This window comes from Entelurus aequoreus, linkage group LG01, assembly GCF_033978785.1.
Source record: "Entelurus aequoreus isolate RoL-2023_Sb linkage group LG01, RoL_Eaeq_v1.1, whole genome shotgun sequence".
Classification (NCBI taxonomy): domain Eukaryota; kingdom Metazoa; phylum Chordata; class Actinopteri; order Syngnathiformes; family Syngnathidae; genus Entelurus; species Entelurus aequoreus.
In genome coordinates this window covers 18,759,480-18,786,546 of record NC_084731.1, presented here as the reverse complement: position 1 = coordinate 18,786,546, position 27,067 = coordinate 18,759,480, and the positions used below count along the sequence as shown (strand labels likewise).

Here is a 27,067-nt window from a genome sequence, read left to right as displayed (position 1 = left end):
GGATGGGGTACTGGAGGGTGCATGGGAGTTTGTCCAAGAGGTTCACATGTACTTTGTTGAATTGGAAAAGGGAATTTCAACCATGTCCCTCGCGGTGCCCTGTGGAAGATTTGCTGCAGGAGTAAAAAGATGGTGGTCATTGTACAACCGGAGCAAGAGCCTGGTTTGCATTGCCAGCATTAAGTTGAGCCTGTTAACTGTAAACGTTGACCAAGGCCCATGGGTTCTGTTCATAACTTTCATGAACGGAATTTCTAGGGGCAGCCAAAGCATTGATGGTAGCCTTAAAATCGCAACTCTGCTACATGTAGATGCTGTGGTTCTGAAGGCATCATCTTGCTGTGACCTACAGCATTTTCTGGGGTGGATCACAGCTGAGTGTGAAGGTTCTGGAAATAGACTCAGCACCTCAAAATCTGAGACTATGGTTCTGAGTACTGCTGTATGACATTCTGACAATAAAATTGCATTGGGTCCGGTTCTGTTCATAACTTTAATGAACGGAATTTCTAGGTGCAGCCAATGCGTTGATGGGGTCCAGTTTGGTAGCCTTAAGATCGCAACTCTGCTATATGTAGATGTTGTGGTTCTGAAGGCCTCATCCTTCTGTGACCTACAGCACTTTCTGGGGTGGTTCACAGCTGAGTGTGAAGGTTCTGGAAAAAAGACTCATCACCTCAAAATCTGAGACTATGATTCTAAGCCGGAAAAGGGGGTGTTGTAGGAAAAAAGGTGTTGCATTGGGATTGAGGTTTTGCCCCAGGTTTAGGAGTTTACACATCTCAGGGTCTTGTTCACGAGTGAGGAAAGACGAGATTGCAAGATCGACAGGCTCATCAGCGCAGTGATTGCAGTCATGTGTCGCATTGAAGAGGGAGCTGAGCCGGAAGGCGACATTCTCGATTTACCGGTCGATCTACTTTGCTAGTCTCATTTATGGTCATGGACTTTGGGTAATGACTAAAAGAGCAAGATCGAGAGTCCACAGGGCCAAAATGATTTTCCAAAGGGGATTGTATCCGGAAATACTCATGGCCACACAGATATACTTAAAGTGACTCAAAACAATGTAGTACACATGCCAACCTTTATGTAGCGCTGTAAACGCTACCACAGAAGAAGACACAAAGCAAACTCCGGGCAGACAAAGAAGACAGCAGCCACAAGAGTTAGCATGTGTGAAGTAGCGTCAAAAAAGTTTTATTGGTTACAAGTGCTCCACTTAGCATTTTTTTCTAGATATGAGCAAATGTTGTGCTTTAAGTCGCAAGCATACATTTGGTTACGAACATACTTGCCAACCTTGACCTCCGAATTCGGGAGATGGTGGGTGGTGGGGTAGCGTTGGATATATAAATAATCCGTTCATGAATGAGTATATCCGTTCGGCCACCGTGTTCAATGGAGAAGTCTGATCTACAAAATTTGCAGGCAGCATACCCCTTCCCCTTCGCACTGTCCTGGATGAACTGAAATTATTTTTTCCAATCATTTTGGAACTTGCAAGCGTACTTCTTCTTCTTACTCGTCGTCGCCATGTCTCTTCTTCGTTCTTCTGCTTCGTCTCTGTTATGTTTTTGGACATTACTACTTGCCGTAGTTTCGAAGCAATACATGATGGGAATCCGGATGTTGTGTGTCAGTGTATTAACGTGCCGGCTGGAATAAACACACGCTGAGAAATAGCTCCGTGCCTGCCTACTTTATGGGTTATAGATAAACCTATGGATAACAGAGACATATATAATAATCTCCTTCTCAGGTGAGAGAGGACGCTAAAGGCAGTGCCTTTAAGGCACGCCCCCAATATTGTTGTCCGGGTGGAAATCGGGAGAAATTCGGGAGGGGCACTGAAATTTGGGAGTCTCCCGGGATAATCGGGAGGGTTGACAAGTATGGTTACGAACCAGACGCTCTGAGGCATTAAACCCATCAATTTTATGTGGTGGAAGGTCCGAATCTTAAACAGCAACAAAAGTGAATTTAGTACAAAAGTTTATTTACCCATAATCAAATGGTACAAGGTTGGATTGAATTGCCAATGCAAACAGACAACGTCCTCCGGAGACGTTGGATGAATCGAGAATCATGCGAATCATACATAGACTTGGTCAACTTGGCCATTTATGTGTTTTCCTCGTGTGTCAAGGTCCCGTTGTTTTGGACCTGTTTATTCTGCAACCTCCTTGAATCCTTTAGCCATAACAAACAATCAAAACATTTTGCCGCAAACAATGCCACAGTAAACCTTGTAATATCGACCCAACATCTGGTGTCTCAACTCGCTAGGATTAGCGGGCTAGCTAGCTCATAAATGGAAAGCCTGACAAACTAACAGTATTGAGAAGAAGAACATGATTGGATTCATAAACAAAATCATCAACATTGTTGTGGTATTGTTTTTGATATCATTATCTAAAAGTTTGTTAGTCATTCCAGTGACTGAATGTGCTTCCCAGAGAGTCGAGTTTACTCAAGATTCAAATATAATGGGACCAGTATGACTCAAAAAGTGCAAAACTCTTTCATCTTAGCGACTGCAAATATGGGAACTCACTGAGAAGACTCTATCTAGATCAAGTTGGCTTTTTCCTGCCTGAGGCGACTGCTAAATTAACTTTGTCTAGTTTTCCCTCAAATCGCCTGTTCACCTTTGCTCCCTCGCGGAGCAGGATCAGGACCGCAGAAAAGCCGGGGATGCAAAGCTGCAGTGAACTGTAGGTGCATTAATATCAACCAGAAGGTTACCCTTAGGGAATGAGGCTTAACAAGGCCCAGGCAGCGAGCAAGCGGGGGGATTATGAGGTCTCAATAGCACTATACTCCTGTCTGGCCATTATTGAGCTCCTCTATAAAGTTATGAAAGTGCTGAATGATAATGACGCTCTGAGGCATTAAACCGTGCAAGAGAGCGACATAAAAGAGAGTGACAAGTGTTGGATGTGGCTTGTCACATGACCTGAAAGTGAACTGAAGGATCTTAGCGGGGTGGGATGGCCCGATAGAGGTGCAGGATAGCGGCTTAGGGGTGTAACGGTACGACATCCCTACAATATTAGGCCTTTTTGCTGTTTCTTGTTCATTTTATTCCTACAATGTGCCTCGGAGTCATTAAAGAACAAGCTCTTGCACTTTGGACACGCCTTGTTTACCCATTTCACCGGAAGGTGAGATGTTACCAAACGACCAAAGTGTCTTCTTAGCACGATCGCCGGTCAAAGGTTGGGCTGCAATCTTGTAGACTTGTTCTGCACGCTTCCACGCCTCACTTTTCATGGCAGTTGTACTGCACACTCCATGAGCTTGTGAAGGTGTGCTGCATGTCCGGGTGTCCGCTCCCTCCCGTACTTGTATTTGATTACCAATTAAATGTCTGGCGTAAGAAACTCTGACTGTTTACTTTTAATGCATGTTTGCGCCAAAGACCAACTCTTGATGCGTTGAGCGTTGGGATGGACGACCTCAACGGAGCTGAATAAGCATGTAGAGCAGGGGTGGGCAATTAATTTTTACCGGGGGCCGCATGAGCAACCCGAGCACTGCTGGAGGGCCACATCGACAATATTTCAATTAAATGTTGCTCAATATTATTTTTGATGTACCGTAAGATAAATAATAATAATAATAATAATTTAATAATTAATAATAATAATAATAATAATTTCATTTAACCTAACTTAACTTTATACAAAAGCAGATTGCTTTTGATGGTTTTATTTTTAACACTATCTTACACAACACTTCCTGATATATAATACAATGCAAAAATGTCAATTTCTGCACAGGGTTAATTTCTGTCACTTTATCCGGCATCCTCTTTAAAAGTCCAACATTTGTCCCCGTCAGATTTGGACAACCATCTGTTGTCACACCTGCCAGCTTGTCCCATTTCAGTCCTAACATGTCCAAACACGCATTTACCTCTGTGAACAAGTCATTACCTGTGGTTGTCCCTTTTAATTGACTGCATGGCTGCCAGCTCCTCGGTGATTTGAAAGTCTGCAGTTATCCCACGTAAGAAGATGAGCAGCTGGGCGGTGTCACGTACATCGCAGCTCTCATCCAAAGCCAGCGAAAAACAGTCAAAGTCGGCCGTTCTGTTCTTCAACTGAAGTTCCAAGTTTCCAGCGATGGTCTCAACCCGCCTCGTGACAGTGCGTCGGGAGAGTGACACGTTCTCAAATGCGCCCCTCTTCCCCGGGCATGTCAGTCCAATAAGCACTCCTTAATAAACTTAATAAATGCCTTACTTTTTGTGGCGATTTTGTGAGAAATGACAAAACTTGTCCTGATGGCTGCATCTCTGGGTGTGTGAAATTTGGCAAAAAGTTCTTGTTGGGTTTGCAGTTTTACCATCAACGCATCAGCCTCTCTTGCATGCTCTTCATCGGACAGATTCCGGTTCCTCCCCACATCTGCGGTCCCCTCCAAGGTTTCTCGTTGTTCCCATAGGGTCGAGTTTTTTCTTGCCCTGATGTGGGATCTGAGCTGAGGACGTCGTTGTGGCTTATGCAGCCCTTTGAGACACTTGTGATTAAGAGCTACATAAATAAACTTTGATTGATTGGTTGATTGATGTATCAGACACTTCGGTCTAAATAGATGGATTCTCTCTCGGACATTGGCCGGTGGATAGTGGGCAACCTAGGACGGAGTAGGCTCTCTTGCTTGCTTTGTTGGGTCTGTTCCTTTCATATATGCAGACGATAGCATGGAGCACCGCGGTGCATGTGGGTGTTAAGATGGTGTTTTTGTTTTGTTTTTTTGTTTGTCTGCGTGGTGCAATCGAACGTGCGCAATATGTATTTTTAATTGCAAAATGTTTGTTCTTTTCGTTGTGTTTTACTTTGAACTGTCTGTAGAAATGAAATAAAGTCAAATAGAAATAAGGCAACAAGAGAACTCTTTGCTAAAGTACTGCAAATCTTTCAACAATATGATTTACATAGGTCCGTGTACCTTCCGTTCATTCTATTTCCAATTCTGAAACGCAAATCAAAAAACACAAGTAGGGCCGTTTTTCGATTTTTATTATATATGGCAGTTTTGAAAACAAACAAAAAAGGGTTGATTTTCATTAAAATATTGTCATAAAATTTGATTTTATGCTGTTTTCCTTTTTATGGATTTTTATTTTTCCAGATAAACACAAAAATCCAATTTATGTTAAACCAAAATGCAAAAATGCGTGGTTATCTGTGTGATGACAAATTGAACCGGAAGCAGTATTTTAGCTTTCACTTCGCGTTTAGCATGTTTTTAGCATAACGGTAACATCTTTGTTCAGCAGGAGTCTTATTGTCGTTTTAAAAAGTGTCTGTGGAGGGGGGCGTGGTCTGCGGGCCTGCGGGGTGTGTAAGGACCGGCCTCGCAGCACAGCTGGCAGGTGATTGGATTACCCAGCTGGGGCTGATCATCCAATCACTTGTCATGCTTATTAGAAGCAGCCGGGCCGAGACACCGGGGTTGGGAGTGGGAGTTCTGAGCAAACGCGCGCTGGACATGAACATACTGAAAAGTTGTGGAGAAGGGTGTTGTCCTGGTGTGTGCATACAGAATAAAATATTGTTCAACCCAGACTCCCGGTTTTCCGAGAAGTGGTATCACGGTCAGGAGAACCCACAAGAGGAAAACCCTCAGTGTCATTAAATAGTTGTTCAACTTTTCTTTCAGAAATGAACATAGAAAAAATGACCCAAAATGTGTTTTTTGATTCTCATTGGAGAATTCGAAATCGAATGAACGGAAGGTACACGGACCGTTATGCTAGAAACTAAAGCTAAAATACTGCTTCCGGTTCAATTTGTCATCACACAGATGAACACGAATTTTTGCATTTTGGATGAACGTAAATTGGATTTTTGTGTTTATCTGGAAAAATACTAATCCATAAAAGGAAAAAAAAGCACAAAATCCAATTTTATGGCAATATTTGAATGAAAATCAACCCTTTTATGTATGTTTTCAAATCTGCCATATGTATAATAAAAATTTAAAAATGGCCCTAATTTAGTATTTTGATTTGCGTTTCGGAATTGAAAATAGAATGAACGGAAGTTACACGGACCTACCTGAGTGGCTAGACAGGACAGATTAAATTTTTTTATTTTTTTTAAATAGATTTTTGATTTTTTTAATCGTTTAAGATTCGTTAAAAATAAGAATCGCAATTAATCTGAAAATCCTTTTTTTTTTTTTTGGACACTCCTAATATTATGGAGCCCCTAAGGGGACATGGGGGAAAACATTTTTTTTCATAATTCTATTTTATTCATTTAATTTTTTAGACATCTCGTGCGCACGAGAAACTTTTTATAAAGTTCTAAAAAAAACAACAACATTTTTTAATTTGTATTTTTTTTATTTTTAGACATGTCTAAAAAAAAAAAAAGTTAATTTTTTAAAAATTTTTTAGCGGCTCTGTATAATATATATAATAATCCTTACGGAAATTAACAGCAATAAGCGAGTTGTAGTTTAATATAAATGTGCACATAATTAATTTAAAAATCATTTAAACAGGGTTTGTATTGATTTTTGTTTTTAATTACCGTAACTGTTTGAGAAAACGGTTTCAGGTTGTCATTATTTTTTTGGAACATCTGCTCTGGCTCCTGCGGTTCGCCACCCCCCACAGGCGTATCGGAAAAAAAAGCGCTTACTTTTGCGACATAAAATATGGAACATCGTTGGGGGGGGGGGGGAGCTCGTGCAGGGATAATGATGATGACGAGGAGCAGGGGAAGGAGGAAGAGGGGGTCTTGCATCTAATCAGGCAACACTCCTGGACACTCTTGGGTTGGGAGTGCACATTCATCAGAAACAAAACAAACGTTTCGTGGGGACACATCCAGTATAGTAGCATGCAGACCCCCCCCACCCCCCGTCCCTCATTAAAGCCCGCACACACAGCTTCACCTGGGGGGATTGATGTAATGGCGACGTAGTGGAGGAGAGGATAGTGAGGATGAAGCAAAGAGAGAAAAGAGAAATGAGAAGGTGTGTAAAAACAATAGGTGCTTTAACATAATGATGATATATTGTTTTCTACCTGGTAAAAAATATACAGTATGCCACCGAGCATCTTCATGTTTTTCACTCTGACAAAGTACTTTTTTTCAACTAGTTTTACAGTACATCCACTAAACGAGTTGTAATCACCAAGGTAAACATGGTCACAAGTTGATGACCTTTTCTCACGGCTTCCCAGCGTGCCTAGCGGCACTTGAAAACAGTCGCCGGGATTACTGTAAGTCAGTGTTTTTCAACCTTTTTTTAAGCCAAGGCACATTTTTTTTCTATGAAAAAATGCGGAGGCACACCACCAGCACAAATCATTAAAAAATGAAACTCAGCAGCTGAAATAGACAGTCAAAAGTCGTTCTCGCAATTGTTGGATATGACTTTAAACCATCACCAAGCAGGCATCACATACACTGCAAAAAGTCAGTGTTCAAAAACAATAATTTTTTTTATCTGCCAATAGAACAAGAAAATTTGGCTTGTCAAGACTTTCCAAAACAAGTCAAATTAGCTAACCTCAATGAACCCAAAAATACCTTAAAATAAGTATATTCTCACTAATAACAAGTGCACTTTTCTTGGTCGAAAAAAAAAAAGAGTTCTTTTTGCTCAATATGTTGAAAAATATTCTTAAATGAAGTAAATGCTACTTCTATACTTCTTGAAACCAGCAAACTTATACTAAAAATGTAAATATTGTTCTTAATGGAAAGGCAACAAGGCAACCGCTTGTTACTCTCGGGGTCTCCTAGCCGCTCAGGCAAATCATATTGTCTAAAAATGCATTTTTCCATCGATAACATGACATCATCGCACCAAGTGCGTGCTCTTTCAGTCAATCAGTGCGCATATATACAGCCCGGCCCCCGGCCAAACATTTTTTTAATTGTAATTTTGAAGAATTCATCTAAATGTGCATGAACTATTTCTGTTCAAAATAGAAATAGAAATGTCACATGTTAAATGTTTAAGTATTAACTGTCAGTTTACTGTACTGTGCCAACTGTACTACTATATGAGTACGTCTTTTCTATTGTTTCATTGAAAATAAAACGGCAAAGTCCATTTGGCTGTCATCTGTTTTAATTATAAGACACAATTGATCATTTTTTTTCATGCTTGAAATAAGAAATTATTACTTTAAAAAAAAGTAGTTTTATACTTGTGAGTGTTGATGACACAGCTTTGCAACAGTTGATATTCTAGTTTCAAGCATGTTTTACTCAATATAGGTCATCAAATCTCAGCAACAAGCTGTAATATCTTACTGAGATCATTTAGGACCAAAACCCTTAAAACAAGTAAAACACTCGAACATAAAATCTGCTTAGTGAGAAGAATTATCTTATTAGACAGAAAATAAGCAAATATCACCCTTATTTGAGATATTTCATCTTACTCAGATTTCAGTTTTTGCAGTGTATAGCTCTTGTCTCAAAGTAGGTGTACTGTCACCACCTGTCACATCACATCATGACTTATTTGGAGTTTTTTGCTGTTTTCCTGTGTGCAGTGTTTTAGTTCTAGTCTTGCGCTCCTATTTTGGTGGCTTTTTCTCTTCATTTGGTATTTTCCTGTAGCAGTTTCATGTCTTCCTTGAGCGATATTCCCCACACCTGCTTTGTTTTAGCAATCAAGAATATTTCAGTTGTTTTTATCCTTCTTTGTGGGGACATTGTTGATTGTTCATGTCGTGTTCGGATGTACTTTGTGGACGCCGTCTGCTCCACAGTAAGTCTTTGCTGTCGTCCAGCATTCAGTTTTTGTTTACCGTATTTTCCGCACTATAAGGCGCACCTAAAAACCTCAAATTTTCTCAAAAGCTGACAGTGTGCCTTATAATCCGGTGCGCCTTATATATGGACCAATATTGAGCCACAACAGGTCTCGCAACTACGGGATGCATAACGTAACCCCAGCCTCTACTGTAGCGTCTATTCTATGTGCCTTATGATGTGGTGCGCCTTATATATGAACACCGTTTTATAATAGGCCATTCATTGAAGGTGCGCCTTATAATCCGGTGCGCCATATAGTGCGGAAAATTCGGTACTTTGTTGCCAGTTCAGTTTTAGTTTGGTTCTGCATAGCCTTCCCTAAGCTTCAATGCCTTCTCTTAGGGGCACTCACCTTTTGTTTATTTTTGGTTTAAGCATTAGACACCTTTTTTACCTGCACCCTGCCTCCCGCTGTTTCCGACATCTACAAAGCAATTAGCTACCGGCTGCCACCTACTGATATGGAAGAGTATTACACGGTTACTCTGCCGACCACTCAACAACAACACATCATTTTCAGACTGTAATTACTGGTTTGCAAAAAATATTTTTAACCCAAATAGGTGAAATTAGATAATCTCCCACGGCACACCAGACTGTATCTGGTATAGCACAGTGGTTGAAAAACACTGCTGTAAGTGTTATTGTTATGTAGATTGTGTTTATTCCCCATTCTGCATGGTTGCTCTAAGTCAGTGCTTCTCAAATATTTTCTGTTAAGTAGAAGAAAATATTTCGCCCCCCCACCCTCACCCTCCACCATGACTATAAATAGTATCATTTGTCTGCATAACATTGTAAGCGTATTAACTTTAAATTAAATATCATATCGGGTCTTTTGTTCTCTCCCACCGTGATTACAGTGAAGCCAAGTGCGACATACCCTTCATCATATTCGGGTACGGAAAAAAAATGCATGTGCCCCGAGGTCACAATTGCCCCCCTGGCATCGCCATGTGTCACCCCCCCAGGGGGGCCCGTCCCACTGTTCGAGAAAGACTGCTCTAAGTGCAGATGTGTCAGCGATTTTTAAATACCAGTATAGTGGGGGGAAAAAAAGTTGACTTTATATGCTTAATAGTGTTTCCTTGCAGATCTGGGCAAATTAAGGCCCGTTAAGCTTTTAAATCTGGCCTGCCGGACATTCCCAAATATTTTTTTTTAGATCTTTAAGATGGAAAGTGTAGCTGCCATTATGATGTGCAGTGATGTTTTCAAAATGACCGTAAGTCTTGAACTATACAAAGTATTTCAATGGTTGGAATGATATACTAGTTACTATGGTAATCTAATTAGTTACTATGGTAATCTAAGTCACAGCAACTCAGACGAGGCACCAAGCAGTGTGGGTGGGGGAGCGTTTCCACAGAGTGTTTCCAGAGGGTCAGCCTGAAATGCGGGTGTCAGGGACAGACGCGGAAGGAGATTTTTATAACAAAGTTCTAAAGCTTAGTGATATATCACATATATCACATTGTAGGTGGTTTTTTTTTTTTACCCTTATTTCGCTGTTTGTTGCGTTTCGCTTGATTGCAAAATATGTCCATCGAGAGGGGGTGTGACTTTCATATGTTGTCAATATTCAGTGTTTTATCGTTCATAGTTAACATTGTAAATCCCACATTCTTTATTTTCATGTACATTCTGGGTGTCTCATTCAGTAAAAAAAATGTAAATTCCATTCCGTTTTTTAAGGCGGTCTGCTTTCAATCAGACATTATTGTGAGGTTTTGTATTAGTGTTCCTAAAAATCAGATAGACCGGCCCCCAGACACATTTTTTCTCAAAATTTGGCCCCCCCGAGGCAAAATAATTGTCCAGGCCTGGGTTAGACAGTTGCGTTTGAGTGCTGCTAGGACAATTTTGATTGGGCAAATTGCGAGATTAGGCAAAGTCTTCAGGCCGAGCGTAATTTGCGTGAATTGGCGCGATCACAACATTGCAACATCCTGGAGGGACTGACAGATATCGTTACACGGGGCTCTGAGGGCTTACCTGTGTGCGATGTGGCCCATGCTGAAAAGGAGTTTGACTAACAGTACTGTTTAAAAAAAAAAAAAAAAAAATAGCTGCCGCTTTCAGAACAGCACCCCCACCTGGCTGTAAGGAGGCATGCCACACAATGCACCACATCAGGTGTGCTAATAGCTATAGTGCTAAAGGGCTCAAATTACTGTACATTATGGAATTTTTCTTATAATTATTGAACAAATAGAAAGGGAAATGGTCATAAAAAAACACCATCATTTGGTGCATCTGGCAACGCTGGTCTAGAAATATAAAACATGTTTAAAGATGGATTAACGTTTGAGTGACGGGCGATTCGCGCATTTGAATAACATATCAAACCATCACTCAGAGTCCATGTTGTGCTTTAAACATGATAAAACTTACCCCACCCTTTCAGAGCAAAGCAAACAAGTGTAATATCTCATAATATATTTCATTTTTAGATTATCTTCCCGAGAGTCAACGTCCTCTACAATGGACGTTTGTGGAACCCCAAAAATGGCGCACTTTGGAGACCGCGGGGTCTTTTTAAACTACCATATTTTTCGTACTATAAAGGCGCATTTAAAATCCTATCATTTTCTCAAAACTGGACAGTGCGCCTTATAACCCGGTGCGCCTAATGTACAGAATCATTTTGGTTGTGCTTACCGACCTCGAAGCTATTTTATTTGGTACACGGTGTAGTGATAAGTGTGACCAGTAGATGGCAGTCACACATAAGAGATACGTGTAGGCTGCAATATGACTCAAGTAAACAACACCAACATTTCCATGTTCCATTGAAAATATAGAACATTACACACGGCGCTCAGAAGTCTATCAAAATGTTTTAGTACGACTTTGGTAAGCTATGAAGCCACACCGCTTGATGGATTGTACTGTGCTTCAGCATACGAGTATTATTATGGTGTGTGTATAAGGTAAGACATATTAACTGCCATTATGTTTTGCAATACTATGCAAAAGCAACTTTTCTTACCTCGCTGATCTGTATTTGGGATCTGCATAAGTCCTGAAAATGTGCGCGCATCAGCCTTTGTAGTCCGTGGCGACACCTAAGTCAATAAGCTTCTTCTTTTTCTCTATCTTCTTGTTATGTCAGTAGACTCGCCATAAAAGAACTAAAACACAGAACTTTAGTTATTAGAGAGTTCCGGTCGGTTTTTCACGGGACACATTTCCGGTCTTGTTGGTGTTCCCGGATGAGGAGATGCTACTCCGTTATCGAAAATAGTGCGCCTTATAATCCGGTGCACCCTATGGTCCGGAAAATACGGTATTAGAATGAGCTGCTTCAATAGGAAGCCTGGATATTGGAGTGTAAGTGTAACCTCTAAGTGGCAGTGTATCATTCACATGCTCCGTAGTAGGTTTTTTTTTTTTACATAAAGAGTCATTTTTAGGGATTAAAAGTGTCCAGGCAAACATGATGTGAAAGAAGGTGACGAGTCAGCTTGAGTTGAGCTCGGAATCCTGATTTAAAATTAGATCTAATTCTGTTTACCCTTAACCCCCCACCCCAGGAAATATTTAAATCCGCCATGGAATGTGTGTGTGAGTGTGTGTGCGTGTGTGTGCACTTGTCTCACCATCCTTGTGTGGACATACACTTGATAAACCACCCTTTCTGTGAGGATCTTTTGACTTGTGAGGACATTTGCCTGGTCCTCACAACTACAAAAGTAAAAACATTTTTTTACTTTGTGTGTTTTGCATTCTGAAGTGAGGTTGCAACTAGGGATGTCCGATAAATGCTTTAAAATGTAATATCGGAAATTATCGGTATCGTTTTTTTAATTATCGGTATCGTTTTTTGTTGTTGTTGTTGTTTTTTTTTGTTTTTTTTTTATTAAATCAATATAAAAACGCAAGATACACATACAATTATTGCACCAACCCAAAAAACCTCCCTCCCCCATTTACACTCATTCACACAAAAGGGTTGTATCTTTTTTGTTATTAATATTCTGCTTCCTACATTATATATCAATATATATCAATACAGTCTGCAAGGGATACAGTCCGTAAGCACACATGATCGTGCGTGCTGCTGCTCCACTAATAGTACTAACCTTTAACAGTTAATGTTACTCATTTTCAATCATTACTCATTTCTATGTAACTGTTTTTATATTGTTTTACTTTCTTTTTTATTCAAGAAAATGTTTTTAATTTATTTATCTTATTTTATTATTTTTTTTAAAAAGTACCTTATCTTCACCATACCTGGTTGTCCAAATTAGGCATAATAATGTGTTAATTCCACGACTGCATATATCGGTTGATATCGGTATCGGTTGATATCGGTATCGGTTGATATCGTTATCGGTAATTAAAGAGTTGGACAATATCGGAATATTGGATATCGGCAAAAAGCCATTATCTGACATCCCTAGTTGCAACTCTCTATTCCCATCTAGGGCTAGATGTATATTTTTTCATCATTCTAGCTATAGTGGAAAGGGGGGCCCTCACAACCCACTAACCAAACGTGGGTCCACACAAAGTAGGCAAGACATGTATGTGTGTGTGTGTGTGTGTGTGTGTGTGTGTGTGTGTGTGTGTGTGTGTGTGTGTGTGTGTGTGTGTGTGTGTGTGTGTGTGTGTGTGTGTGTGTGTGTGTGAGAGGTGGGGAGGGGGAGTGCAAGAGAAAATTAGTTCAAGGAACTGAAAAAACACCAAATTGGTGATTATTGAAAACTTGCATAATATATAGAAATCATGAATGATGGTGATTTTGATGGTGATTTTGTTCCTCATCCAATACTGACTAAAATTTAGGCTGCATAGAATCAGCGATACCGATCCGAGTTTGTAAAAATATGCCTTAAAATTTTTAAAAAGTTGTGTGTTTTAAAATAATAACATAGTGTATCTACCTCAAAAACCCAGTAAAATCTAAGAAAAAAATAGCAAATCATCAGAATGTAATGAAAAAAGCTAAATATTTTAAATTAATGAATAATAATAATAATAATAATATATGTAGCCACCGATAACAAAAGTTTTGTCTTTAAATATTCATATATCTGTTTTTAGTATTTTTTTTATAAATAAAAAAAATATCAAAATGGCCCCCATACTTGACTTTTCAGTAGACGAATAAAATCAACTTAAAATATAAACAAAGTTTAGTTAGTTAATAAAAATAAAATAAAAAAGTAAATAAAATAAAAATAATAATAAAATAATTTAAAAATAAATAATAAATATATAAAAAATCATATATATATATATATATATATATATATATATATATATATATATATATATATATATATATATATATATATATATATATATATATATATATATCTTATGAATTACTTTGAAAAATATTAGTACCCCTCAAAATAAAAATAATGTAGACTTAATCAAAGTTTAATTAGTTGGTTAATGAAAAAAATAATAATATTAACTTATGAATTCATTAGAAAAATATTATAAGCTCTTACAATAAACTTAAAATATAAACAACGTTTAGTTAGTTAATTAAAAATATAATATATTTTTTTTATAAATAAAAAAAATATCAAAATGGCCCCCATACTTGACTTTTCAGTAGACAAATAAAATCAACTTAAAATATAAACAAAGTTTAGTTAGTTAATAAAAATAAAATAAAAAAGTAAATAAAATAAAAATAATAATAAAATAATTTAAAAATAAATAATAAATATATAAAAAATCATATATATATATATATATATATATATATATATATATATATATATATATATATATATATATATATATATATATATATATATATATATATATATATATATATATATATATATATATATATATATATATATATATATATATATATCTTATGAATTACTTTGAAAAATATTAGTACCCCTCAAAATAAAAATAATGTAGACTTAATCAAAGTTTAATTAGTTGGTTAATGAAAAAAATAATAATATTAACTTATGAATTCATTAGAAAAATATTATAAGCTCTTACAATAAACTTAAAATATAAACAACGTTTAGTTAGTTAATTAAAAATATAAAATAATTATATCTTATGAATTAATTTGGCAAATATTAGAAGCTCTCAAAATTAAAAATTAAATATACTTAAAATATAAACAAAGTTTAGTTAATTGGTTAATTAAAAAAATAAAACAATACTGACTTGTAAATGAATTTAAAAAAAAATTACAACAACCATGATAAACACTGCTAAATCTGTAACTGAACATTAATATTTCCATACAGGCAACATTTGACACGCTAGGTTATGCAGGTACACAATCATATTTTTTATTATATTATTATTATTTTAATTCTATTCTTACATGGGAAAAAAACAACATAAACATTTTTTTTTTAAAAAAGAGCAAATAAATCGGTATGCAATGAGAAAAAGCTAAAATGTTCAAATAATTCATAATATACTTAATCATCTAATCACTTACAACACAAATATGACAATATATCTGTTTTTAGCAGGTTTTTAAGAATGAAAAAAATTCACCACAGTGGGCATACGTTGACTTTTCAGTGTGCAACAGTTTGGACACCCCTGAACTGAAGTATCAAAAGTGTTGCTATTTCGATTTGACAATCGACATTAGGGCATACAAGATATGATATCGGCGGTATCGATATTGCAGTATCGAACCGCACATGACTAATATAGTTATTCATTCAGAAGCAGAGCACGTAGCAGAGCGAGCCAAGCGAACCCCCCTGGCTATGCACACACACACACACACACACACACGCACACACACACACACACACACACACACACACACACACACACACACACACACACACACACACACACACACACACACACACACACACACACACACACACACACACATTTCAATTTCATCACGTTTCCTATCCCAAAACCAGCAAACAGTCACTTTCCTAGGCTTTGGCACTGTAAATAATACACAAACACACCATACGACAGGAAGTATTGTTGATACAAAACTATTAACTGGTTCCTACGACAGTACTCATTCTTGCAGTGCGATTAAAAAAAGCTATAAAAAAAAAGTCAAAAAGGTAAAAAATGTCAGTAAAAAGGCACTCACCTCAGAAGCGAGCATGGCGGTCTGCAGGATGGTGGCGTTCAAAATGACCGTCTGCACCCCCCTGTCCTCACACAGACACAGCGGCGTGTGTGTGTGAGTGTGTGTCAGGACAATGAGTCTGGACTGGAGGGAGGTAAGTCGCTGGAGTAGGAGGAGAGGACAGAAGAGGAGGAGGAGGAGGAGGAGGAGGAGTGTGGTTGAGCGGGAAGGTAAGGAGGAGAGAGGGAGGGCAATGAAACATACGAGTGGCACCAAAAAAAAAGGAAAAGATTCCTTTGTGTGGTTTTGAGACTCGCTCGTGTTGAGAGCCTTCAAAACCAGTCGTTGTACTTCCTGTCGAGTTGGACATTTATTCAGTGACTTTATTCAAACCTGATAATCAGTTGTTACTAGGGACGATGTTCGAAACCGGTTCTCCCGGTTGTTCGATAAGAAAAGAACCGTTCGATAAGAAAAGAACCGATTCCATGGACTCGAATCCCTTTTTGAGAACCGGTTCCCGTTATCGAGGTCACTATAGTAAAGAAAAAGAGTGGGTTCTTTATTCGAATCCCTGGGAACGAATCCCGTCCCACAAGAAATGCCCTGTGGAACATCACAGGAAATGACGTAGCTCAGTCTAATGACTGAGCTACGTCATTTCCTGTGATGTCACACAAGCAGCAAAAATAATGGACCGGAATGGCTATTCACCTATAGTGATCACAGAGACAGGTTGTTTTTGTGTTACTGTATATATTTGTTTTTCTGAAAAATCCCACTTAATATACTTTGGGTCACAACAGTCAATATTTTTTTTTTTTTTTTTTTTAAGGGGGTAACAGTCAATATTTATGTATTTGTTTTAAAGTGAGCTTTTGTTAAACCAAATATTGTGTTTTTTTCCATATACAACAACCTATCTGGGTTCGATAAGAGAATCGATAAGGAATCGGTTCGATAAGAGGATTCGATAATGGGCTCGAACTCGATAATGGGCTCGAACTCGATAATTTCTTAACAAACATCATCCCTAGTCGTTACATCTTCAATTCCCGACACTTCTGAGTCCCATTTGCAAGTATTACATAGTCCAGGTGGCATGCAGTTGCAATTCCAAGGCGCTAGAAGGCAGTAGTGTATAGGCCAGACCTGGGCAAATTGCGGCCCGTCGGACGTCCGACATCATTTTTTTCGACCTTTAACATCGAATCTGTGGCCGCCATTATGATGTGCAGTGCTGTTTTTAAATGACCGTAAGTCTTGAACTATAGAAAGTATTTCAATGGTCGAAATCTGCGCTTTTGGGTGTTATAGGAGTTACTACGGTAATCTACGTCACAGCAGCTCAGACCGGGAACAAAGCAGAGTGGGCGGGGTTTGTTTTCAGAGCAGCCAGCCCCAAACGCGTGTGTCGGGAACAGATGCGGAAGTAGATTTTTTACAACGAATTTCTGCATAAAAGTGATAATATATCATATTGTAGGTGTTTTATTGAACAGTTAGAGATGCTACCTCAGTAGAAGCAGTTTTTAAGTCCCATCTTAAAACTCATTTGTATACTCTAGCCTTTAAATAGACCCCCATTTTAGACCAGTTGATCTGCCGTTTCTTTTCTGCTCTGCTCCACGAAGGATGTGGGGGGTGGGGGGCACAGATTCGGTGACCACAGATGACGCGCTAGCTGTCGAAGTGGGGACCCAGGGTGGACCACTCATCTGTGCATCAGTTGGGGACGTCTCTGTGCTGCTGACCTGTCTCCGCTCAGGATGGTCTCCTGCTGGCCCCACTATGGACTGGACTCTCACTATTATGTTAGATCCACTATGGACTGGACTCTCACACTATTATGTTAGATCCACTATGGACTGGACTCTCACTATTATGTTAGATCCACTATGGACTGGACTCTCACACTATTATGTTAGATCCACTATGGACTGGACTCTCACACTATTATGTTAGATCCACTATGGACTGGACTCTCACTATTATATTAGATTCACTATGGACTGGACTCTCACACTATTATGTTAGATCCACCATGGACTGAACTCCCACTATTATGTTAGATCCACTATGGACTGGACTCTCACGCTATTATGTTAGATCCACTATGGAGTGGACTCCCACTATTATGTTAGATCCACTATGGACTGGACTCTCCCACTATTATGTTAGATCCACTATGGACTGGACTCTCACAATATTATGTTAGATCCACTATGGACTGGACTCTATTATGTTAGATCCACTATGGACTGGACTCCCACTATTATGTTGGATCCACTATGGACTGGACTCTCACACTATTATATTAGATCCACTATGGAATGGACTCCCACTATTATGTTATATCCACTATGGACTGGACTCACACTATTATGTTAGATCCACTATGGACTGGACTCTCACACTTTTATGTTAGATCCACTATGGACTGGACTCTCACACTATTATGTTAGATCCACTATAGACTGGACTCACACTATTATGTTAGATCCACTATGGACTGGACTCTCACATTATTATGTTAGATCCACTATGGACTGGACTCTCACAATATTATGTTAGATCCACTATGGACTGGACTCTCACACTATTATGTTACATCCACGATGGACCGGACTCTCACAATATTATGCTGGATCCACACGATGCCCATTGCACCCGTCGCCGGGGGGTAATTATGAGGGACAAGCAGTAGAAAATGGATGAATTAATTTACTATTAAAATGTAGTTACTTTCTGTTTTAACATGTTCCATCTACACTTCTGTTAAAATGTAATAATAACCTATTCTTCTGTTGTTTGGATACTTTACATACGTTTTGGGTGATACTACAAACTTTGGTATGATTCCAACACCAAGTAGTTACAAGATCATACATTGGTCATAGTTAAAGTTCTCTTGTGTCCAGGGACGTATATTTCCTGAGGTTATATACAATAAAAATGACAAAAGATGTATCTATGTAATTATTGTATTATCGACTAGATACAGCTATTGTACTTGGTATCGTTACAATCGATATTTGTATGGCTCCACCATTGTGTTTACATTCAGGAGAGCAAGGACGGGAGTGGAAGAAGTGTCAAAAGATGGAGCTAACTGTTTTAATGACATTCAGACTTTACTTCAATCAATAACGGAAATGTGTCCCGTGAAAAACAGTCAGACCGGAACTCTTTAATAACTAAAGTTTCTTGGGTGAATAATGTAAACTCACTACACCGGTATGTTTTAGTGCTTTCATGGCGAGTTTACTGACAGATATAAGTAAGAACTTTACACTACTTTATTTTAGAAATGGCAACAGCGGAGGATGAATGTCCCATAATAAGAAGATAGAGAACAAGAAGAAGCTTATCGACTATGGCGTCGCCATGGACTACAAAGGCGGATTCGCCCAAATTTTCAGGATTCATGCAGATCCCAAATACAGATCAGCAGGTACCAGAATATAAGAATAGTGCTTTTGCATAATATTGCGAAACAAAACGCCAGATAATATGTCTTACCTTATACACACACCATAATAATACTCGTATGTAGAAGCACAGTACAATCCATAAAGCGGTGCGGCTACATAGCTTACCAAAGTCGTACTAAAACATTTTGATAGATTTTTGAGCACCGTGTGTAATGTTCTATATTTTCATTGGAACATATACAATGTTGGTGTTGTTTACTTGAGTCATATTGCCGTCTACACGTATCTCTTATGTGTGACTGCCATCTACTGGTCACACTTATCATTTCACCATGTACCAAATAAAATAGCTTCGAGTTCGGTAAGCACAACCAAAATGATGCCGTACATTAGGCGCACCGGGTTGTAAGGTTTTGAGAAAATGAAAGGATTTTAAGTGCGCCTTATAGTCTGAAAAATACGGTAAGGTATGTAAATAAACATTTTCAAAATCTTTCTGCGTAAATAACTCATTTCACAACTTATATATCTACGGCTAATATATGAAACACTATTTTTCTCTCCTAAAGTCTTGTGGTTGCGGCTTACATCCCGGTGAACTCTAAAGTCTGGAAAATACTGTATTAATGGTGGGAATGCTTGTACCGAAAAGCATAGCAATTAGCCAAGAGACAGCTCTTATCTCAAAACACCTGTTAGTGAAGGTACGTCTGTAATTAGTGATATATAAAATATAATAAAAAATAAGTTGTGTTAAAGTTAGTCAATGGTGTTTTTGTTGCCGTATTTTTCGGATTGTAAGGCGCACTTAAACTCCTTTCATTTTCTCAAAACTCGACAGTGCGCCTTATAACCCGGTGCGCCTAATGTACGGAATAATTTTTGGTTGTGCTTACGGACTTCAAAGCTATTTTATTTGGTACATGGTGAAATGATAAGTGTGACCAGTAGATGGCAGTCGCACATAAGAGATATGTGTAGACTGCAATATGACTCAAGTAAACAACACCAACATTTTATACGTTCCATTGAAAATATAGAACATTACACACGTCGCTCAAAAATATATCAAAAGGTTTTTAGTACGACTTTGGTAAGCTATGAAGCCGCACCGCTTGATGGATTGTACCGTATTTTTCGGACTATAAGTCGCAGTTTTTTTCATGGTTTGGCCGGGGGTGCGACTTATACTCAGGAGCGACTTATGTGTGAAATTATTAACACATTACCGTAAAATATCAAATAATATTATTTAGCTCATTCACGTAAGAGACTAGACGTATAAGATTTCATGGGATTTAGCGATTAGGAGTGACAGATTGTTTGGTAAACGTATAGCATGTTCTATATGTTATAGTTATTTGAATGACTCTTACCATAATATGTTACGTTAACATACCAGGCACATTCTCAGTTGGTTATTTATGCCTCATATAACGTACACTTATTCAGCCTGTTGTTCACTATTCTTTATTTATTTTAAATTGCCTTTCAAATGTCTATTCTTAGTGTTGGGTTTTATCAAATACATTTCCCCCAAAAATGCGACTTATACTCCAGCGCGACTTACATATGTTTTTTTCCTTCTTTATTATGCATTTTCGGCCGGTGCGACTTATACTCCGGAGCGACTTATAGTCCGAAAAATACGGTACTGTGCTTCAACATACGAGTATTATTATGGCGTGTGTATAAGGTAAGACGTATTATCTGGCGTTTTGTTTCCCAATATTATGCAATAGCAACTTTTCTTACTTTCTGGTATCTATGTATTTTGGATCTGCATAAGTCCTGAACATTTTCGCGTTTCCGCCTTTGTAGTCCGTGCCGACCCCGTAGTCGATAAGCGTCTTCTTTTTCTCTATCTTCTTGTTATGGGACATTCATCCTCCACTGTTGCCATTTCTAATATAAAGTAGTGTAAAGTTTTTACTTAAATCTGTCAGTAGACTAGCTATCAAAGTGCTAAAACATACCGGTGTCGTGAGTTAACATTATTCACCCAAGGAACTTTAGTTATTAGAGAGTTCCGGTCGGACGGTTTTTCACAGGACACATTTCCGGCTTTGTATTTGCACTAGTGAGCCACGGATGAGGAGATGCTGCACCGTTATTGATTGAAGTAAAGTCTTGAAGATGGTCTGTAAAACATAATCTATGCAACATTTGCTCGCATCCGCCTTTGTAGTCCGTAGTCGATAAGCTTCATCTTTTTCTCGATCGTTTTGTTATGGGACATTCATCCTTCCGCTGTTGCCATTTGTAATATAAAGTCGTGTAAAGTTCTTACTTATATCCGTCAGTAAACTCGCCATGAAAGTGTAGTGGATTGTCCGAAGGTTTAACAGCAACAAAAGTGAGTTTAGTACAAAAAGTTTATTTACCCATAGTCAAAAGTGCAAAGTTGGATTGAGCTGCCCATGCAGACAAACAAACGTCCTCCGGAGGACACAAGAATCAAGCAAATCTCTCTCAGCCCTTGTCACTTGGCCATTTTATCTGTTTCCCCATGCCTCAAGGTCCCGTTGTTTTCGACATGTTTGTTTTGCAACATCCTTGAATCCCTTAGTCATGCTTAGACAATCAAAACATATTGTAGAATGGTCAAACCGACTCCATATTCATCTTTTACCTACATCTGGTCCTTCAATGGGTTAGAATAGAAAAGAATGAAACGAGCAGACATTCTTGACAGACATGAAATACAGCTCAAAGGTCAGAAATTCTACTACATACCCCTCTTCCAGGGTTCTAGAACCCTGGCCCATACCGATTTCTGACGTAGGCCACTTACTTAAAATCTCTACCACAGAACACAAAACATACCGGTGTAGTGAGTTTAAATTATTCACCCAAGGAACTTTAGTTATTAGAGAGTTCCGGTCGGACGGTTTTTCACAGGGCACACTTTGTATTTGCACTAGTGAGCCACGGATGAGGAGATGCTGCACCGTTATTGTTTGAAGTAAAGTCTTGAAGATGGTCTGTAAAACATAATCTATGCAACATTTGCGCGCATCCGCCTTTGTAGTCCGTAGTCGATAAGCTTCTTCTTTTTCTCTATCTTCTTGTTATGGGACATTCATCCTTCCGCTGTTGCCATTTCTAATATAAAGTACTGTAAAGTTCTTACTTATATCTGTCAGTAGACTGGCTATCAAAGCGCTAAAACATACCGGTGTAGTGAGTTTAGATTATTCACCCAAGGAACTTTAGTTAATAGAGAGTTCCGGTCGGACAGTTTTTTCACTGGAAAATAGGGTATATTTTTTGGAATTAAAATAATGTCACTTTGAGCAAGTTGCAAACAGCCTTTTTAAATTCAAGTCAATTAGTACCAAACAAAATGTTCACACAAAGAAAAAAAATGACCGGCTCTGTCAACATTTTTTTTTTTTCTTCATGGAATCGGCAACCCGGCGTCAGTTTTGCTTCAAGCTCCACATCCAATTATTTTCTTCTCAAAGGGAAGACCGATGGGGACGGGACGAGACACGTCTGAGGTCGGCCAGGGAAAGACAGACTAGTGAGGGGGTCCGCACTGGGGGGAATTAATTAGAATGAAAAGCAAAGTCTAGAAGAATGTTTTAAAGAACACAGCCTGTGGACAAACAAACATGAAGGAGCTTGAAAGCCCGATGAAAGAAGAGAATAGCTAAAGTTGCTGGAGCGAGTGTCGGTGTGTGTGTGCATGCATACCCTTCCTCTAATTCCTCTTCATCCTCTCCCTCTCTCTGGCCTCCCTCTTCCAGGATAGTCCATCAAAGAAGAGTCGGCCTCATGGAGGTCGCAGTCATCTCTCGGCGTAAAACTCACGACCGCTCCACGCTGCTCCCGTTCTCTTATTGCGCTCGTCTGCCCCAACATTTTGCTTTCTTCTTCCAGCCGGTGACACACGGCGTGCGGAGGGGGAGGACGAGAGGAGAGAGAAAAAGAATGAAAAGGGAGATGAAAACAATGGAAAAAAAAAAAGTGTGATGGAGGGAGGCAGAGCAAGTGTAGGTAGACGGAGCAGCGGGCGGGGAGTGACGGGAAGAGGCAGGTGGAAGGGATAGTGACACATCCTGGAGGCGTGCGAGTGTGTCAGAGGATGGGGGCTGTCCTTCTACCACATACCACCGACGTGGACCGTGGACGGACAGATGGGGAGAGAAGGACGGAAGGAGTGATTCAACAGGCTTTTATGCACACACACGTGCACACACACACACACACACTTGTATTTCTTACCTTCTTGAGACCTCTGAAAAATGCCTACCTCTTTAGGACCACCCTTATATATATCATTACGTTCGTTACTGTATATATATATATATCTCAACGGCATATATATTTCAATTTATTAGACACTTCAAATATTTACACACACTTGTTATTTCATATGTTGTACACATTCTTGTATTTCTTACCTTCTGGAGACCTGTGAAAAATGCCTACCTCATTAGGACCACCCTTTCTAGATACATAAATATTTGTATTTACAACATAAATAATATATACATACTATGCGAATATAAAAAGGTAAGCTTGCCGTAATTTTTTTTGTTTGTCATTGGATTTTAATGTTCATTATTTACTTCAATATGTCTGTATATACTTTTTTTTTTTTTTTTTTTTTTGATACATTTTGGCCAAAAGGGGCACATTTCAATTTATTACACATCCTTGTTATTACATATGTTGGGCAGAGGAGGAGCACTTCAAATTTTTACACACACTTGTTATTTCATATGTCGTGCACATTCATGTATATCTTACCTTCTTGAGATCTCTGAAAAATGCCTACCTCTTTAGGACCACCCTTTCTAGACATACACAGATTAGTATTTAAAACATTAATAATATATACATACTATGCAAATATAACAATGGGGGCTGTCCTTCTACCACATACCACCGACGTGGACCGTGGACGGACAGATTGGTGGGGAAGGACGGAAGGAGTGATTCAACAGGCTTTTATGCACACACATGCACACACACACACACACACACACACACACACACACACACACACACACACACACACACACACACACACACACACACACACACACACACACACACACACACACACACATACACACACACACTCTTGTATTTCTTACCTTCTTGAGACCTCTGAAAAATGCCTGCCTCTTTAGGGCCACCCTTATATATATATATATATATATATATATATATATATATATATATATATATATATATATATATATATATATATATATATATATATATATATATATATATATATATATATATATATATATATATATATATCTCAACGCCATATATATTTCAATTTCCTACACACTTCAATTTTTTACACACATTTGTTATTTCATATGTTGTACACATTCATGTATTTGTTACCTTCTTGAGATCTGTAAAAAATGCCTACCTCTTTAGGACCACCCTTTCTAGATACATAAAGATTTGTATTTACACCATTAATAATATATACATACTATGCAAATATAAAAAAGGTAAGCTTTTTGTAAATTTTTAATTTTTAATTTTTTTTTGATGGAATTGGTTTTTGATCTTCATTATTTACTTCAAGTTATTACAGTATGTCTTTGTATACATAGTTTTTATTTTTATTTTTTTTTAAATAAATTTTGGTTCATTTCTTACAAACACTTGTTATTACACATGTTAGCCAGAGGGGGAGCACTTCACATTTTTACACACACTTTTTATTTCATATGTTGACCAAAACCGACACACAGTCAATTTGAAAAATCCCTCCTTTTTGGGACCACCCTCGTTTTGATAGATTTCACCACCAGGGGTGCAAATGAGACATTCTCTATTAGATGCAATGGTTTTCCATATAGGGACCATGATTTATGTCCTAACTTGTTCACACCTCCTCATATGGAAGGCACTTTTCCTTGTTGGTGTCTCAAGAAGGGTATGAATACAAGAACACACACACACACACACACACACACACACACACACACACACACACACACACACACACACACACACACACACACACACACACACACACACACACACAGACATTCATGTATTTCTTATCTTCTTGAGACCTGTGAAAAATGCCTACCTCTTTAGGACCACCCTTTCTAGATATATAAAGATTTGTATTTACAACATTAATGATATTTACATACTATGCAAATATAAAAAACCTTGTTGTGAAAAATGAGTTGGAATTTCACAAGAGAAAGGTCACAATTTCACAAGAAAAACTTAGAATGTTGGCAGTATTATAAGAAAAGTAAAAGTCGCAAGTCAAAATTTTACAAGAAAAACTGAATGTTTGTGCAATATTATGATAAAAGTTGGAATTTTACTCAATAACAGTGACAATTTTACAAGGAAAGCTTGAAATGTTGCCAATTTTATGAAGAGTCGTGATTTTACTCAACAAAAGTCACAATTTTATAAGAAAACGTTAAAATGTTGGCAATATTATAATAATAATCAGAATTTTACTTGGCAAAATTATGACAAAAGTCATGATTTTACTAAAAAAAATTCACTATTTTACAAGAACAACAAATAATTGGCAATATTGTGATAAAAGTCAGAATTTTATATGACACATGTCACCATTTTGCATTAAAAAGTAATACTTTTATGAGAAAATATTGCAATTTTACAGAAACAAAAATAGTATGAGAAATTGTTACCAATTTTATAAGAAAAAAGTTGACACATTTTGAGAAAAACACTGCTTTTAGTAATTTGTTTAAATTCATATATATATATTTTGTTTGTAATTGGTTTTTAATCTTCATTATTTACTTCAAGTCATTACAGTATGTCTCTATAAACCTATTTTTTTATTTTTTTTAAATTAATTTTGGCCAAAGGGGGCGCATTTCAATTTTTTTTAACGCACTTGTTATTTCACATGTTGACCAGAGGGGGAGCACTTTTAAAACCGACACACAGTCAATTTGAAAAATCCCTCCTTTTTGGGACCACCCTAGTTTTGATATATTTCACCACCAGGGGTGCAAATGAGACATTCTCTATTAGATGCAATGGTTTTCCATATTGGGACCATGATTTATGTCCTAACTTGTTCACACCTCCTCTTGATGTCTCAAGAAGGGTAGAAATACAAGAACACACACACACACACACACACACACACATACACACACACACACACACACACACACACACACACACACACACACACACACACACACACACACGCACACACCCGCTCCATTCTTTATCATTCATGAATGTTGCCACCCCTCGGCTGGCTAACCGACTCATGCAAATGGAAAAGTGCTCTGAACAGAATCTTAATAGAAGAGCCGGATGGGGGCAGGGCCGCCCCTGGCGGAAGCAGAATTGTATGTTGTTTGTGTGAAACCATTTTCATACCATTTGACTCAAACTTACAGGTAATTTAACGCACGTTTTGGGCTAAAAACTGATTTAGTAGGAAATCAATTGATCAGTACCATATTTTTCCGACCATAGGGCACACCTGATTAAAAGGCACACTGCCAATGGTCTATTCAGGTCTTTTTTCATACAAAAGATTATAAGGCGCATTAAAGGGGTCATATCATGATTTTTTTTTTTAATGTAAAACACTTCCTAGTGGTCTACATAACATGTAATGGTGGTTCTTTGGTCCCGTGAAAAACCGTCCGACCGGAGCTCTCTAATAACTAAAGTTCCTTGGGTGAATAATGTAAACTCACTACAATCCAATCATTTTAGAACCTGCAAGCGTACTTCTTCTTCTTACTCGTCGTCGCCATGTCTCTTCTTCGTTC

At 38.1% G+C, this 27,067-nt stretch overlaps 1 long non-coding RNA gene across 1 annotated transcript in view; it reads right to left on the bottom strand.

Annotated features, from left to right (window-relative positions):
- The window catches only part of LOC133657297 (uncharacterized), a 44,589-nt gene extending 21,371 nt beyond the window's left edge, over window positions 1–23,218 (bottom strand). Inside the window, exons 1-2 of the long non-coding RNA XR_009827252.1 lie at window positions 22,989–23,218; window positions 15,877–16,017 (exon numbers count right to left, since the gene is read on the bottom strand). This is a non-coding gene — a long non-coding RNA (uncharacterized LOC133657297). The remainder of the gene's footprint in view (window positions 1–15,876; window positions 16,018–22,988) is intronic.
- Between the last annotated feature and the right edge of the window lie 3,849 nt (window positions 23,219–27,067).